General features: G+C 40.2%; 1 protein-coding gene and 1 long non-coding RNA gene across 2 annotated transcripts in view; one reads left to right on the top strand and one right to left on the bottom strand.

The window, feature by feature from the left end:
* Positions 1–14,785, bottom strand: part of LOC101468472 (teashirt homolog 1) — a 148,451-nt gene that overhangs the window by 85,803 nt on the left and 47,863 nt on the right. The gene's annotated exons all lie outside the window — the stretch shown is intronic.
* On the top strand, positions 6,182–13,046 carry LOC112432725 (uncharacterized). Its single transcript, XR_003023206.2, has 2 exons — positions 6,182–6,576; positions 6,705–13,046. It is a non-coding gene; the product is annotated as an uncharacterized LOC112432725 (long non-coding RNA).

Raw genomic sequence — 14,785 nt, 5'->3', positions numbered from 1 at the left:
AACTTTGTGATTGATGTAGTTGGTGTAGTTCCACACCATCAGCATAACGCTGTAAGGAGAACATAAGGAAGAAAGACTGTGGCATTAGTTGCAGTTTTGCTCAATTTCTGTGTGTATTGATGCATTTCATAGCACATTTCAGTAACCAAAGAGACTGTGATGAGATAAGGAGATTACTGCACTTATCATAATCACCACTGAACGCCTCTGAATTTGCATGAACATACAGTTTATTGCTTTGGGATAAGGCTTACAATAGCAGCAGCATATTTGTTCATAACCACAGGTAAATCTGAATGACAGCTGTAAAATGTAGCAGTTAATGGAATGCTAAATTCACTCACAATGCCTCAGGAAATGCAGATTCACCAAGCTTCTTTAGTTAATAAATTAAACGGATATTTGATAAAGCTTAGAGCACATGCACAAAAAACAACATTAAAGCACCTACATTCATATGGACCATAATGGAACAAAGCGATCGCTAATATGGATGTACTACATTTACATACACACACAGTCCTGTGATAGACTGTTGGCCTGTACAGGGTGGAGAACTTGAGACCCTGAATTGGATGAGCAGATGAAAATGGATGGATGGACATACTCAAGATAACCTACAGAAATGGAGAAGAAAGGTTATTTAAGTGATTTTGATTGTGACGTGGCTGTTTGGGACAGACAGTGGTCTGAGTATTTCCCAAACTGCTGATCTACTGGGATTTTCTCTCATAACCATCTCAAGGATTTACAGAGGTTGCTGTGTAAAGTTCCTACTGGAACATTCAGGAGTTGGAAACAGAATTTGGCATAAACAACATGAAAACTAACTCCATCATGACTTGCATCAATGGTTCAAGTTGCTGGTGGTGGTGTAATGGTGTGGCTGTTGTTCCTACCTCTTGTTGCTGACCATGTCCATCCTGTTCATGACCACAGTGTGCCCATCTTATGATGGTTGATCCCAGCAGAATAACACACTATGTCACAAAGCTCATTAAGAGGAGACCTTTAGTGCAATCTGCAGCTGCGATGCTACCAAAACCTCAGCTCGTTTATGAATGTGTGATCAAAAATTAAAGCAGTTTCTGTGTATATAAACTTCGTAGAAAAAGTGAGAACATTTGTGTTTGTTCAGGGATTTCTTTGTTGTAACAGTGCCTCTTGTAATAAATCTTAAACTGTTGGAAAGCCTGTTTATTTCCCCCTAAATGGTTCCACATTAGAAAGGAAAACGCATTTGTAGGTTGAGCAGGCAGGTAGGCAGAGTTGAATATATGGGCTGGAGCAATGAAAACCTTGACAAATCTGGTCTGGAACTGAAAACTATCCTCCAAGATGACAATGCTCGCCACACAGAGTCTGGTTTCACAGAGACTATCTGCAAAATCTGGGAGTGGAGAGGATGGACTGACTTCAACCACGCTGAACATTGTGGGATCAGTTTGCCAGGTGACCCACACATCCACATTGGCTGACTTGTGACGAATACTGTTTGAAGAATAGGATTCCATCCCACAACAGTCTACGACCAAGATGGTGACAAACATGAGGAGAAGGTGCTCTCTCTCCATATGCGTGTGTCTGTGTTGTCAGGCTAGAATACATTGAAATTAAAACTTCTTTTTTTTTACTATATAACATCAGACAGCTAAATTAACTGACTAGAAGCGCCTCCATTACTGCAAATCTTGGTAATGAAAGATATTGCATTTATCCATTCATATCTTTCTGTTTTTTATGCATAAAGTAGCTACAAATCACCCACGCTGCCATACTCCCATAAAGCACAATATTTCCTGAAAAGACCAAGTTTTGTCTTTGAAACTGTCTGAGATAGATATACCCTCTCTGTAATGAAAATGTTCGGTCAAGCCAATTAAAGCCAAGCCATTTTGTCTTTGTGTCTTCCCTTCCTCCACAATTAATTAAACATGGTCATAAAAGGAATATTCTCGTGGTCTGAATAGCTGAAACAGGCCTCCAGTGGTCATGCACTAAGGTTGAATTACTATGTTGTCAATGGGCCTATTATGTGAGAATAAGGTTTGAGCTTGTTCCCTTTTGCAAATGTCTTTGTGCGATAAAATTATGAATGCTGCATGAAAATGACTGACTCCAGTGAATGTTACAAGACGTGGATATGAATAGTACTGAAACCTTTTCAGTGTTTTCCCATTTTAATAATCGGATCTTGCTGCACATTCTAACAGAGATGTGCCTTTTTCTCCGTCTCATTCATTAATCACATATTTCTGTTTAACTTTTTGTTCTTTTATTCTGTTGTATTTTGTTGTTACTGGACTGTGCAGGTAATGTGGGATAGCATATTATAGTTTACTTTTTTAATTGCCACAAGAAAAGGAGGTTAAAATACAAAAATTAATCTCCCACGTCAAATAACAGCATTTAACTAATACCATTATTTCTAGATTATTTACGCTGAAACTACATTGCAATATTCTGAATGTGCCAATAAAATAGGATGAGCTTTGTTATAAACTACATGACAGAACATAGCCCTATAAAGTATTATTGTGATATATCACTTAAACTACTCTGAATGTGAGCAATCTTATCAAAAACTCCTAAAGATGCACAATTAAGTGGTACTGTGTGCGTGTGTAAATCCAATATTTGGGATCTACAACAAAACTAGATGGAAACTCTGAACTTTTTTTAGGTGCCACCTATTTAGTATAGCTCATTGTTTAACACTATGACATGGGTTTAACTAATGGCAAACCCACATGAGATTTCAGGATACCCGAGTAATGCATTTTTCATGATTGAGGATATAAGAAGTGTCCTTGAATGTGGATGTGTCACACTAAGGGCTGAGTTAGTCATCCCGCCCAATGAGCCAGAGCATCTACTGATGGATCGGTGATATTTTTGGCTTTTGTCACAAAGTCTGTCTTTTGAAATTGTACCCATCTTTAATTTAAACATCTGACACAACTCATATAACCTACAGTGGTACTTAGTTATAACAGTAATAGCATAATGCCTTGAAATGAAGTAGAAACATAAAAAAAAAAAAAAGAGCATTCATCTTATGTAGGAACCCGAGTCCCATTGTTAAGCTTTTGATGCCTTTTGCATTTCTAGATAGAGCAGTGCAGACGCTAACTTATCACCTTTTAATTTTAATAATAAGCATCAGGTGCCCTACGTGGACAGCAGTGCAGACCTCCTAGTTTCACCACAGGGCTACTTATTATTATTAACATCATTTGTCTCGATCTCTTGCTGGTTCAACAGACACTGTGAGGATGACATGTTAATAAATGACCCTGGGTACCTCTTTGGCATAGGTCTGTTCCTCACCTGCCCCTTCAGCCTCATCAGCAATACACATGCGCACGTGCATAGACAGTAGACTCACAAACATTCAATCCCCAACGGGAAGAGCGGGTGGTGATTTGTTTTCCTGAAGGTCCCTACTCTGTCTATTGTTGTTTGTAGTGAAGGGGACAAATTCAATTCATTCTTATGACAAGAACGCTGTGATACACAAGGATAAAGAGAGAGAAGGGGGGTAAAGGTAGGAAGATGTGACTGTCCAGGTGGAAACAAAAAAAGAAAATGGGGAAAAACACAAATATTTCCAGCAAAACAAAGTAGAGCACAATAGTTGAGCAGTTGTACTTGTGAGATGTGATGTGAAAAAATGGTGCATCTGCTTTTTTTCTGCCTTTCTGATTTAAACTTTCAACAATCAATACCACCATTTAGATTAAACTTGATTGTCAACCTCTCCCGCAATTTCTAGCAATCGAGCATAGACTTTACTACTACGACTGACTTCAAAGCACAGAAATCTAAATTTGCCCTGACAATTGTTAAATGTGATACTTATATAGAACCTTTTCTACTCTAATTGAATAGTTTCTACTACAAACTTAAATATTTTCATGAGATTAATTTCTTGTTATTGCTTTTGTCTACAATCTTGCCTCAAAAGGCAGCAGTTGCTTTCAATGTAATGTTTATATCTGTAGCTAGCACTAGCTAGCTCTGCCAACTGCTAACTAAGCTCTCAATACCTCAAAAAGTTGAATCTGTTCATCCGGACGTAGCGTTTTCAATGGGAGAAACGTTTTGTCACTCATCCAAGTCCCCTCACAGCTATTGTTCATTCAGTGGGCTGGTTTCAGTTATTGTGCAACTGTATTGTTTATGAGGTCGGGGAAACCTGCAGTCCGCTGAGGCTGTAGAAGTGACTTGGATGAGTGACGAAACATTTCTCCCATTGAAAATGCTGTGACCAGATGAACAGAATCAACCTCTTAGGATTTACTTACCTGGACAATTGAGCATGCATCAAGACTGTCAGGGTCCTGGGTCTCCTGACCCAGCGTTTTAGTTCTTTGTGATTTTTGTATTATTGTACTTGGTGTGAGTTTCTAGTTTCGATCCCTTGCCCTTCATGTTTCTCTATGTCCCCTCTGTTCTGTGTAAGTCTGTGTCTGCATGTTTGAGTTCCCCTCTGTGCCTCTCGGTTCTTAGAGTCCTCTGCCTTATGGTTTATGTCTCTGTGTTTCTTAGTTGCTGTCTCCACTGTGTCAAGTTCGCGTCTCTGTGTGATCCTTCCTGTTTTACTTTGAAGGTCCGTGTCTTATGTGAATGTGTCCTGCCTTGCTTGTCTCGTCAGTTCTAATTTCCCCCAGCTGTGCTCTCCTTCTGTGTCTCATTCTCCTCGTTACTTCCCAGTGTATTTAGACCCTGTGTTTCTCTGTGTCAGTGTTGCGTCGTACCCTCAACAAGCTGTGTGTGTTTTGCCTCCGTGTTACCAGTGTTTTGTTTCCAGTTCCAGTTCAGTGTTTTCTGCTTCAGTGTTTTAGTCCACCAGCGTTTTTGTTTGTCTTTTGATGCCTTTAGTTAGTAAGAGGGTTTCCAGCAATAAAGCTGCGCTTTAAGTTGAACTTCTGTGTCTGATAGTGATGGGTCGTTCGTGAACGAAATGGCTCTTAGAGCCGGCTCTTTGACGTGAACGACGCGAGCCGGCTCCTTATCGCGAGCCGTCACGTTTTGGTTTTTTTTTTTTTTTTTCTCTCAGCCTCTCTCTCGCACTTTTTTTCCGCTTCACTCTGCACGCGAGCCTTGTGCTTTATGCTGGGCAGAGGGGGGAGGGGCGGTAGTTACACTCAGTAGCACAGGAACAGAGCCAGAGAGAGAGAAAGAGAGGCAGGGACAACAACATTAGAAAGGTATAGTAATCATCCACAACTATTTTCAGTTGCAGTTGCATCTCTGCAGGACCTGTACACCTCCAGGACTCTGCGGCGTGCAGCCCGGATCTCAGCTGACCCTTCTCACCCTGGACACAGTCTGTTTGACCTGCTCCCCTCAGGCAGGAGGCTCCGGTCCATTCGCACCAGAACCTCTCGCCACAAGAACAGTTTCTTCCCCTCTGCTGTGGGACACATGAACAATAACCACATGATTGTCCCCGCCACTAACACATGACCCTACGCTGTGTCACTGCATCATTTCATGTCTGGCACTGATCACCACCTGCACTCATGTATATATCTTTCTATGTAGCACTCATAATTCTTATTCTCATGTATATATCTCATGTATATCTCATGCACATATCTTTCTTTCTACATAGCACTTTAATTCTTATTGTCTGCACTGAAGCACCGCAGCAATTTCCTAATGTTGTAAACCTCAACATCTGGCAATAAACCCATTCTGATTCTGATTCAGATGATAAAGGATTGAGAAAGTTTATTCATGCAGGTCCATATGACAGAGAATATGCATGTTCTTTTAGTTTTCATATTATAATTTATATTTAATTGTGTTGTGGTTTGCAGTGTTTTGTGTTCTTTTCACTTTAAATTTGTGAAAGGAAAAAGCTGAAAATTTAAATAGTTAAAACTTGAAATGTGAATAGTTGATTTTTGTATTATATGATTTATTTATTACATTTTATGTGGAGTGAATAAATAAAAGTATATTTACGGTGGCCCCTAGAGACAAAGCACATACAAACTTCAAATCACGTACGAACTCTGAAGCATGTACAAACTCCAAAACACGTAAAAACACGTACAAACTCCAAAACACGTAAAAACTCCAAAACACGTAAAAACACGTACAAACTCCGAAGCACGTAAAAACTCAGAAGCACATAAAAACTCAAAACACGTACAAAAGACAACAGAAGTTGAAGAAAATATAATCTGATCAAACATTATTCAGCTTTAAATATTGTTCAGCTTTAAAGTTACTGTGCAACTGTGTAATAAAAATGTGCTCACGACTTTGGCCTTGAGAGCGATAAGAAGCGATCGCCTCATCCTGCAGGTGAAAGATATCTGCAAGCGAAGAGACTAGAACACCCAAGGCCGCTTTCCTTTTATGGAGTTGTTTTTCTGCTAATGCAGCACTTTCCTCACAACCCCCTCCTGTAAGTTTTAGAGAATATATACCCATCCTCACAGCAAATATTAGGAATCTCCTGATGTGAGCTGTGTTGAGAGGTTGTCTCTGTCTCAATAAAAGTTCACTGATTCCCCACCTGCTGCAGGTGTCCGGTTGTCTTCATTCTCCGCCAGCCTGGTTAAGTCAATTCCTCCTTAACATCTAAAAGAACCTATTTAATGAAGGAAGACGGGTTCACTTTGTGTTTAATATTATTCTATTGCTGTTGTTGTTTTTTTATATCCTTCAATTGGCGTCACGAACAGGATGCGCTCCAGGTCAACTGGAACGGATGGGAGGAAATCGGCCGTGGTCTGAGTGAACGGAGTTTGGACAAAAAGCTGTGTGCACACAAAAACAAGGTAAGCAGACCTTTTATTTCTGCTATATTGAACATTATAAAAATACTTAGTGTCCAAACTCCTAGTAATTCATAACCAAAATTGTCTGGCTTACTTAAGGCTTGTTGAGAATCAGACAAGTGAATAAGAGATAAGTGAATAAGAAATAAGTGAATAAGTGAATAAAGATAAGAGTGAACTGAGGTCTGACCACGGTTGCAGCCGACGGGTTGCTCTCCGGTGTCGGATAAATACCTCAGTGCAGGTCTGGGACCTTGAAAGGGTTTATTAGTAACGCCTTTCTAAACAAATTAAAAGGTTAAAGGCCTTGAGAATATTTTTTAGTAATATTCTCTAAACTACAGAAGGGTTAGGAAGGCCCAGAGGACTTTATTAGAAAAGATCCTCTAAAACTTAAAAAGGAGAAGTACTGGTTGGAGTCCAAAGGAGGGGTCCCTTTGATCAATAGGAGAAAACGGATCTCTTCTTAAAACCCCGATGATTTTAGTGTTTTAAATGTTTTGATGTTCTGTTTGATATTGGACACACATAAATACACGCTGAATGCTTGCTGTGGAACACTGGGCAGGACAGTTTGGTTCTCCGTTGTTCACAGATTACACAATTAAAGGAACTAGGTTCCTCTTTTGGTTAAAATAATACACCACACATAGAATTTTTTTACACATTTATTACATACATAAGGAGGGTAATGAGTGACTGCAGGTAATGTATGAAGTGTGAATGAGACGTGTGAACAAGGTGACAACCAACTAGCACCCCTATCAGGAAGCTCTAGGCAAGGTTACCCGCCAGACTCCGGTTTGGTAGAAGCCTGGTAACACCTGAAGGGATATTTCAGTGCTGACTCACCTTTAAAGCAGCGCCCCAGCTGTTAGTGCCTAACAGAGGCAGAAACCCAGCTGGCCCAAATTCTCCTTTAAAATCAATAAATAGAACATAAATTACCGGTGTGTGTAAATAAGTTGTATAAATCTGTTAGATCTGAAACTCCTGCTAAAAAACTTCCTCTCTACAACTCTTTTCTCTTCTCTCCCTCTTTCTCTCAGTTGGGATTCTGTGTGTGTATGTGTGCTGGAGAAATAAAAAAAAAGGAAAAGGGTCTCTCTCTCTGTCTCTGTGAGAGGAAAAAGGTGGGGGCCGAGTGAGCCCGCGGGGCCGAGCGGGTCCGCGGGAGCGAGCGTGTATGCTGTATGAGGAAGAAGGGAGTGAGAGGGAGCGAGTGAAAAGAGTAATCGAGTATTTGGTGATTTTTTTTATTATTTCAGAGGCACTGGGTAAGAGTTTTGACTTTAGCTGTGAGAGTTGTGAAAAGAGCAGGTTTTTCTTTTGTTGTAGACTGTGAGTAATCGGTGTTTTTCTGCCTATTGTGCTGCGTGGAAGACACAGAAGTGTAGAAATGTTTGTGGTTTATCTTTGTTTGACGTTTTATATAGAGTTGGTTGATTCAGGGTGATTTCTCCCGTTTAAGGGAGGAGTTGCATTGTGGTTATGTTAAAGCTTTGCTGTAGGGGTATGTGTGTGATTTTGTGCTGGCTTCGCATGTTTAAATGGATGCATAGAAGTTTGTCAGTGAGAAATTGTTATGGTGGGGTTTTAAAGTTAGTAAAGAGTCAAACAACGCCCACTGTTTTAAAAAAGGCCCAAAACATCATAAAAGACACCTCACATCCTGGCCACTCCCTGTTCGAACTGTTGCCCTAAGGCAGACGGTACAGGGCAATCAGAGCAAGGACTAATAGACTCAAACACAGCTGTTATCCAACTGCAATAACACATCTGAATACTACAAAAATGTCCACCATGCTACTCTTGTGTTAATCTATGCACGGTCTGAAGCATGACGGTGGGAATACTTAGTATTTTAAGTATTCTATCTATTTTATTGATTGAATTTTATTGTTTTTTTATATTTGATATTACTAGGGATGATGCAATGATCGGGGACCATTCTTAATGTCGTCGGTCTCATGACAATGACAATAAAGTTTTTGATTTTGATTCTGATTCTGAAATACACCCTCCTCAAGAGTTCAATGATTTAGGCAGTTATATTTATACAAATACTAAATGTATGTTTAGTGTCTTCATACAGGTGTTTTTTCTTAACCTGGAAGCCTGAGTACGGCAGCAGAAGACAGGCCAAGCTTTGGCTAAAATTCACGGCTGGACACCAGAGTTGTCCTCACCCCTCCCGGTAAAACAAAAAAGAGAGAATGTAGTTTGAGGCGGGTTTTTCTCGCTGAACTGCTCTGGGTGCTGTGTCCCTGGATCTCACCAGTGTTAACCTCTGGCGGAAGACATGGAGAAAAGGAAAAGATGTTCCTGGTAAATCACTGAAACAAATAAAACCACACACAACCAGAGAAAGATATGAGAAGGGTGAGGAACAGACACGTGTGCGTGTTAGAGAAATGCCTCGTTTGAGAAAAAGTTAAAGTAACCCATATACAGACGCACCCATACATGCAATGAAGAAACAGCTTACATACATGTGCACGTACATGCAAGGTTAAAGTAGCGACACTTAACATACACCTGTTTTTAAATGATATAGTTTATACATTACTGACAATTAAACGCTTTGGGTTGCAGGACAACAACGTAACGTCAAAAGACAAAGACACTGGTCTGAGGATTAAGTGAGGACACGACAAATTTAGTGGTTAAAAGGGTCGACTTGGGACATGTTTTTGTTGATTGTTTAAGACAAATGACTACTGAATGATAGGAAATTCCCAGGCTGCGTCAGCTGACAGAGCTGTGACGAGACGCGCATTAAGCCCGGAGGAAAAGGGACGGTGAGCAGAAGGATGCTGACCTCTGAGAAGAGCCGAACAGCAGAGCTGCAGAAGGCCGTGGAGCAAAGTAAGGACAACATAAACAGACCCAAAGAGGAGGGGAGGACCCTAGGCCATGCGTCAGGCCGCTGGTTTACCTAAACTACAGAACAGGAAGGTGATGAACACAAACATATACCAACACACGAACACACACTTCTGCATGCGCCTACTTAGAATGAAGGGAAACACACACATGAACACTTATGCACTTGTTGAGGGAGTAAAAACTGATACATACCCATGCACTAAAATCAAAATGTTGATTTAATTTACTAAGAAGTGACACACAATGCTCCAGCTGCTGCAATGAAGAATGCTTTACTGACAAAGGCTCAATGCTGCACACAACAAAGTCAAATACAGAATTTGCTATAATAATAAGCCCAGAGGGCATTTGTGTGGTCTGGGGAGCAGAGTCCGGAGCGGTTTGGTTATGAAAATGATGCCCGTGCGAGATATCTGGGGCTTAAGGCCTCGACTTAATTGTTTACTCTACACTAAAAAGAAAAGAAAACACTCTGAGCAGTGGTGCAGAGTGAAAACGAGGAATTAACAGTGTGAGTTTTATTTCAGAGCGCCACGTCATTGTGATGGAGATTTAATAAAGGAGGAACACACGGACAAAGAAGAAGAGAAGGGGGGGCAGCCCTTGAACGCGATTGCCTGAGGCATTAAAGTTCTGTACTAAATTCTGGTTTCCAGTGTGAGAAAAGTCACGCAGTGCCAGTAGTAGAGCTAGGTTGAGTGATGATTCTAAATTACTGTAAGTAAATCATCGTACACCGTTCAAGTTTCATGATAACGGGGATCTAGACTTTGTTGAACCCTAGGCAATTTGAACAGGTAAAAGTCGAGTGACCAAGTAGCAGTTGAATAAAAGTCATTGAATAAGTGTTGAAATAAACTGGCAGAATTAAGAGAATTAAAACATTTCAAGAGCTCAACTTACTTAATGGTTCAATTTTGTTTCACGAACGCAAAACATATAGGTTTATGAATATGAAAAGGTTGAGGTGGTGTTGATTTGACTCTGTGTAGGTTTAGGTTGGTATTTTTATTGATGGGAAGAATATTCAGTGACAAGTCCTAAGACCCGGGCGTCTGCATTTTGTTTTTGTTATTTTTCATTTTATTTTGTTTTATATTTACTGATTTTTGTTTGTGAATCTTTTCTTTAAGCAGATCTGCACATCGGAAATTACAAGCATTACACGTCGGCGAGAAAATTGTTGTAAGTGAGTTTCTCCGCATTGAAATGGGTTCTGGAGGAAACACTTGTGGGGACAATTAGAAACGAGAGTCCCTGTTTAAAAAAGGATTCAGCGAGGTAATCCAAACTCAAGTTCTTGTTTCTTTTTGAGATGACGTCATTTTGCTGAGTGTGGAAACTAGATGCGACGACAGGTTTCACTATCAGCAAAGAACGGATGAATGGATGAAAGACTGGGAATAAAAACAAACGGACTGACTGGTAAAAGATGACAAGACTTGACCATGACTCAAGGTTAACCACCTCCACCTAGATAGGATAAAAGGGTGGATGAATTTATGTGGGTTTCTTTTACAGGAGTAGAAGGATGACAAAATATTCGAGGATGAGTGAACCTGTAAATGCCATTTTTGTGTCTTGTGTTGCTTACAGAGGTAACTGCGCAGCGTTACCATTTACATTTTCTTCCCTACAGGGTTACAGTTTTAATGTTTTTCTATTACAGGATTTCTGGGCGGATGTGTGAAGAAACGGTGTTTATGGGTTAGGAGTTGGGGATGCTATTACACTGTATTCTGGTGAGAGTGTTGGGGGAGACACACCCTGTCTTGAAAACTGTGATTCTTTTACAGGAAATGTTTTATAGCACCTATGGAATGAGGATGCCTGACTACGGTCAATGTGCTGCTAATGTTTGCTTTGCTTTGGTGAGAGGGGTGCAGTAGAAAACAGACAAGTGACATGAAAACAAGTAATAATAACAAATAACAAATTTGGGGACAGTTTGACCTAGAGCCCACTAACTGGCCATTAGGGGCTCTCTCTCTCTCTCTCTCTCTCTCTCTCGCTCTCTCTCTCTCTCTCTCTCTCTCTCTCTCTCTCTCTCTCTCTCTCTCTCTCTCTCTCTTGGAATAACATTGCCCAAAGGGTGAATAAAGCAAATTGTGGCAATAATAGTGATTTAATGATTGGAGAAACCTGAACATGATACTTGTCTGTTGAGCTGAATCGTTTATTACTCTTATGATTTTCCGGTGGGACTATGAAGATTTTTTGGTACAGATTGCAGGTTGTTGCTCTTTAACTCCTAGAACACGCCCTTGGCGAGGTGGGGGGAACTGGACCACCTTTCTCTGCCCCATCATCCTCTATTAGACGACATCCAAGCTAAGTAAACATGTCTTGGCCCTTTCCCCCTGAAATGACAGGCAGGCAAAGATGTTGCGTCTTTGTTTGCTTCCTGGCCCTGGGTCTCATTCCCATTGGCATAATCCTGATCTGTGAAGGGCCCCCGACACTTCTGACACCTTCAAGTTCAAAAGCTTCGCCCCCTACTGACAGTCCCAATCTGACAAATGTAGCCCCTAGGGTCTTGCCCACCACTTCCTCTCCAGTTTTACCATATTCACTTTTGAATGTCCTTAGCAGTTACCGTTCTGGGTTTATTTTACGGTTGATTTATTCTTTCACATTTTCACGTTTATATCTCTCATTATTATAGTATACTCTGTACTCTCCACATTTTTATCATTACTTATGCTTTTTGGTTGCTGAGTTACAGGAACTGTTAATTTTGTGTCACTACCCTGGTTGCACTAACTCGTTGTATCCGTGTGTGCAGGACAGCTGTTACTGCTTTCGTCGGGAACCGAGACTGCTTGCAGCCGACCCCTGGGCAGGGTGGTGCCTGGACTCTTTTCTCCTCATCTGCAATGACAGATAAAGACAAATGATAAGACCCGAGGAGTTTTTCGAGCCAGGCTTCGACACGTCTCTGTGTTCCTTTGAATGTTACTTATTTTTGTGTGTTGACCCATTTAAGATGGGTCAAAAGGGGGATTTGAAGAAAATATAATCTGATCAAACATTATTCAGCTTTAAATATTGTTCAGCTTTAAAGTTACTGTGCAACTGTGTAATAAAAATGTGCTCACGACTTTGGCCTTGAGAGCGATAAGAAGCGATCGCCTCATCCTGCAGGTGAAAGATATCTGCAAGCGAAGAGACTAGAACACCCAAGGCCGCTTTCCTTTTATGGAGTTGTTTTTCTGCTAATGCAGCACTTTCCTCACAACCCCCTCCTGTAAGTTTTAGAGAATATATACCCATCCTCACAGCAAATATTAGGAATCTCCTGATGTGAGCTGTGTTGAGAGGTTGTCTCTGTCTCAATAAAAGTTCACTGATTCCCCACCTGCTGCAGGTGTCCGGTTGTCTTCATTCTCCGCCAGCCTGGTTAAGTCAATTCCTCCTTAACATCTAAAAGAACCTATTTAATGAAGGAAGACGGGTTCACTTTGTGTTTAATATTATTCTATTGCTGTTGTTGTTTTTTTATATCCTTCAAAGTGCTCCAGGATGCTGGGCGCAGTGTTGAGCCTTTGTTATCTTGTGGCTACACAAGCCAGCAAGTACCAACGACCGGATTTGGTGTGTGGTAATAACAGGTAAATGAACTTTTTTTTTAAATTATTTGAATATATATATGAGTGCCTGTGTATAAATACACAAACAATACACACATGCTTTCAATTGTGTAATTTAAGTGATCTAGTAGCTCGGCTTTGGAAGTTCAGTTCATGCTAGAAATGTGTTTTGGAGTTTGTACGTGTTTTGTCTCTAGGGGCCACCGCATATATTTATATATAAACATATATAAATAAAACCACTTGTTTTTATGTTAGTAATTCCTTTTGTGCATAATTTTATATTATTGTTAATAATAAATTAATTAAAGCAACAAAACAACCTGAAGAGCCGGTTCGGAGCCGAAAGAGCCGGCTCTTTTTAGTGAGCCGAACCGAAAGAGCCGGATCTCTAAAAAGAGCCGGAAATCCCATCACTAGTGTCTGAGTCCTGCATTTTGGATCCACCACTCCTGCTTGCACGCCTGCCACACAGCCAACCATGACAAAGACATAAGCTCTCAAGAATTTGAATGTTTCTGAATACGTTGTTTTACACCACAGGCAGCGGACATATTTTAAAACCATTAAATAGTTGGGGAAACATTCACTTTGTCTGAATAAAGGATGCCAAAAGTTAAAACAAAACAAAAAATAGAGCATCAAATTTTCAGTTGTACTTAAAGTAGATGTAAACTCTCAGGGTGGGTTTTGGATTGCGCAGCTTGAAATTTCCTGGACTAGTCTGGATGAGTAATCTTACATTAAAAGACAGATATACAACAAAATATTAAAGGTCTGCCATGGCAGAAAGTAAAAAACTTGGCCCTTGAAGTGGCTCATCATTCGCTGTTTAGACTTTGGATTTAATACATGTTCACTAAGAAGGAATCACATGCACTTATACAGACATCTGAAAACACATCACAAACTGCAATACAATGATTGCATGAAGGCCAGGAAAAACAGTGCAGTGGTTGCTAAGCTGAATCATCCAACAACAACTTAGATGTCCATAAAAACAAGCCTGTACAGCTGCTCACTGTATGCATGCAGTTCACAAAGACGCACTGAAGTTGCCAACACAATTGTATTCCACTTGGCCAAAGATAAATATAAAATAAACACACTGAGTAATGAAGGCCTGAAGAAACACACTGGACAAAAGATCTGGTCTACCCTTTTTATCTAAAGTGACAAAACCTGAGCTGTACACAAGACATTGCAGGGGAAAGGTAGGGGGTGATTCAGTACTTGGCTAAAGTTTTCATCACATCCATCATGCAGGTACAATGAATAATGTGAAAGACTTTTATTTAGCTGAAAAAACATATTTTTCTGCAAGTGAATTTTAATTAACAGAAATGAAGCACATTGCAAAGGTGAAAGCAGTCCCCTGTGAATTAAATTTTGTGTCACATTTTGGTGCAACTTTTCAATTAAAAATCTTTTCAGATTTTCCTAAATTAATTTATTACGGAGCACCTATTTTATTTCTCTACAAATATTTGTGCATTAGTGGGAATG

This window comes from Maylandia zebra, linkage group LG22, assembly GCF_041146795.1.
Source record: "Maylandia zebra isolate NMK-2024a linkage group LG22, Mzebra_GT3a, whole genome shotgun sequence".
Classification (NCBI taxonomy): domain Eukaryota; kingdom Metazoa; phylum Chordata; class Actinopteri; order Cichliformes; family Cichlidae; genus Maylandia; species Maylandia zebra.
The sequence above is the reverse complement of the archived record's forward strand: the minus strand, read 5'-3'. Positions and strand labels throughout refer to the sequence as shown.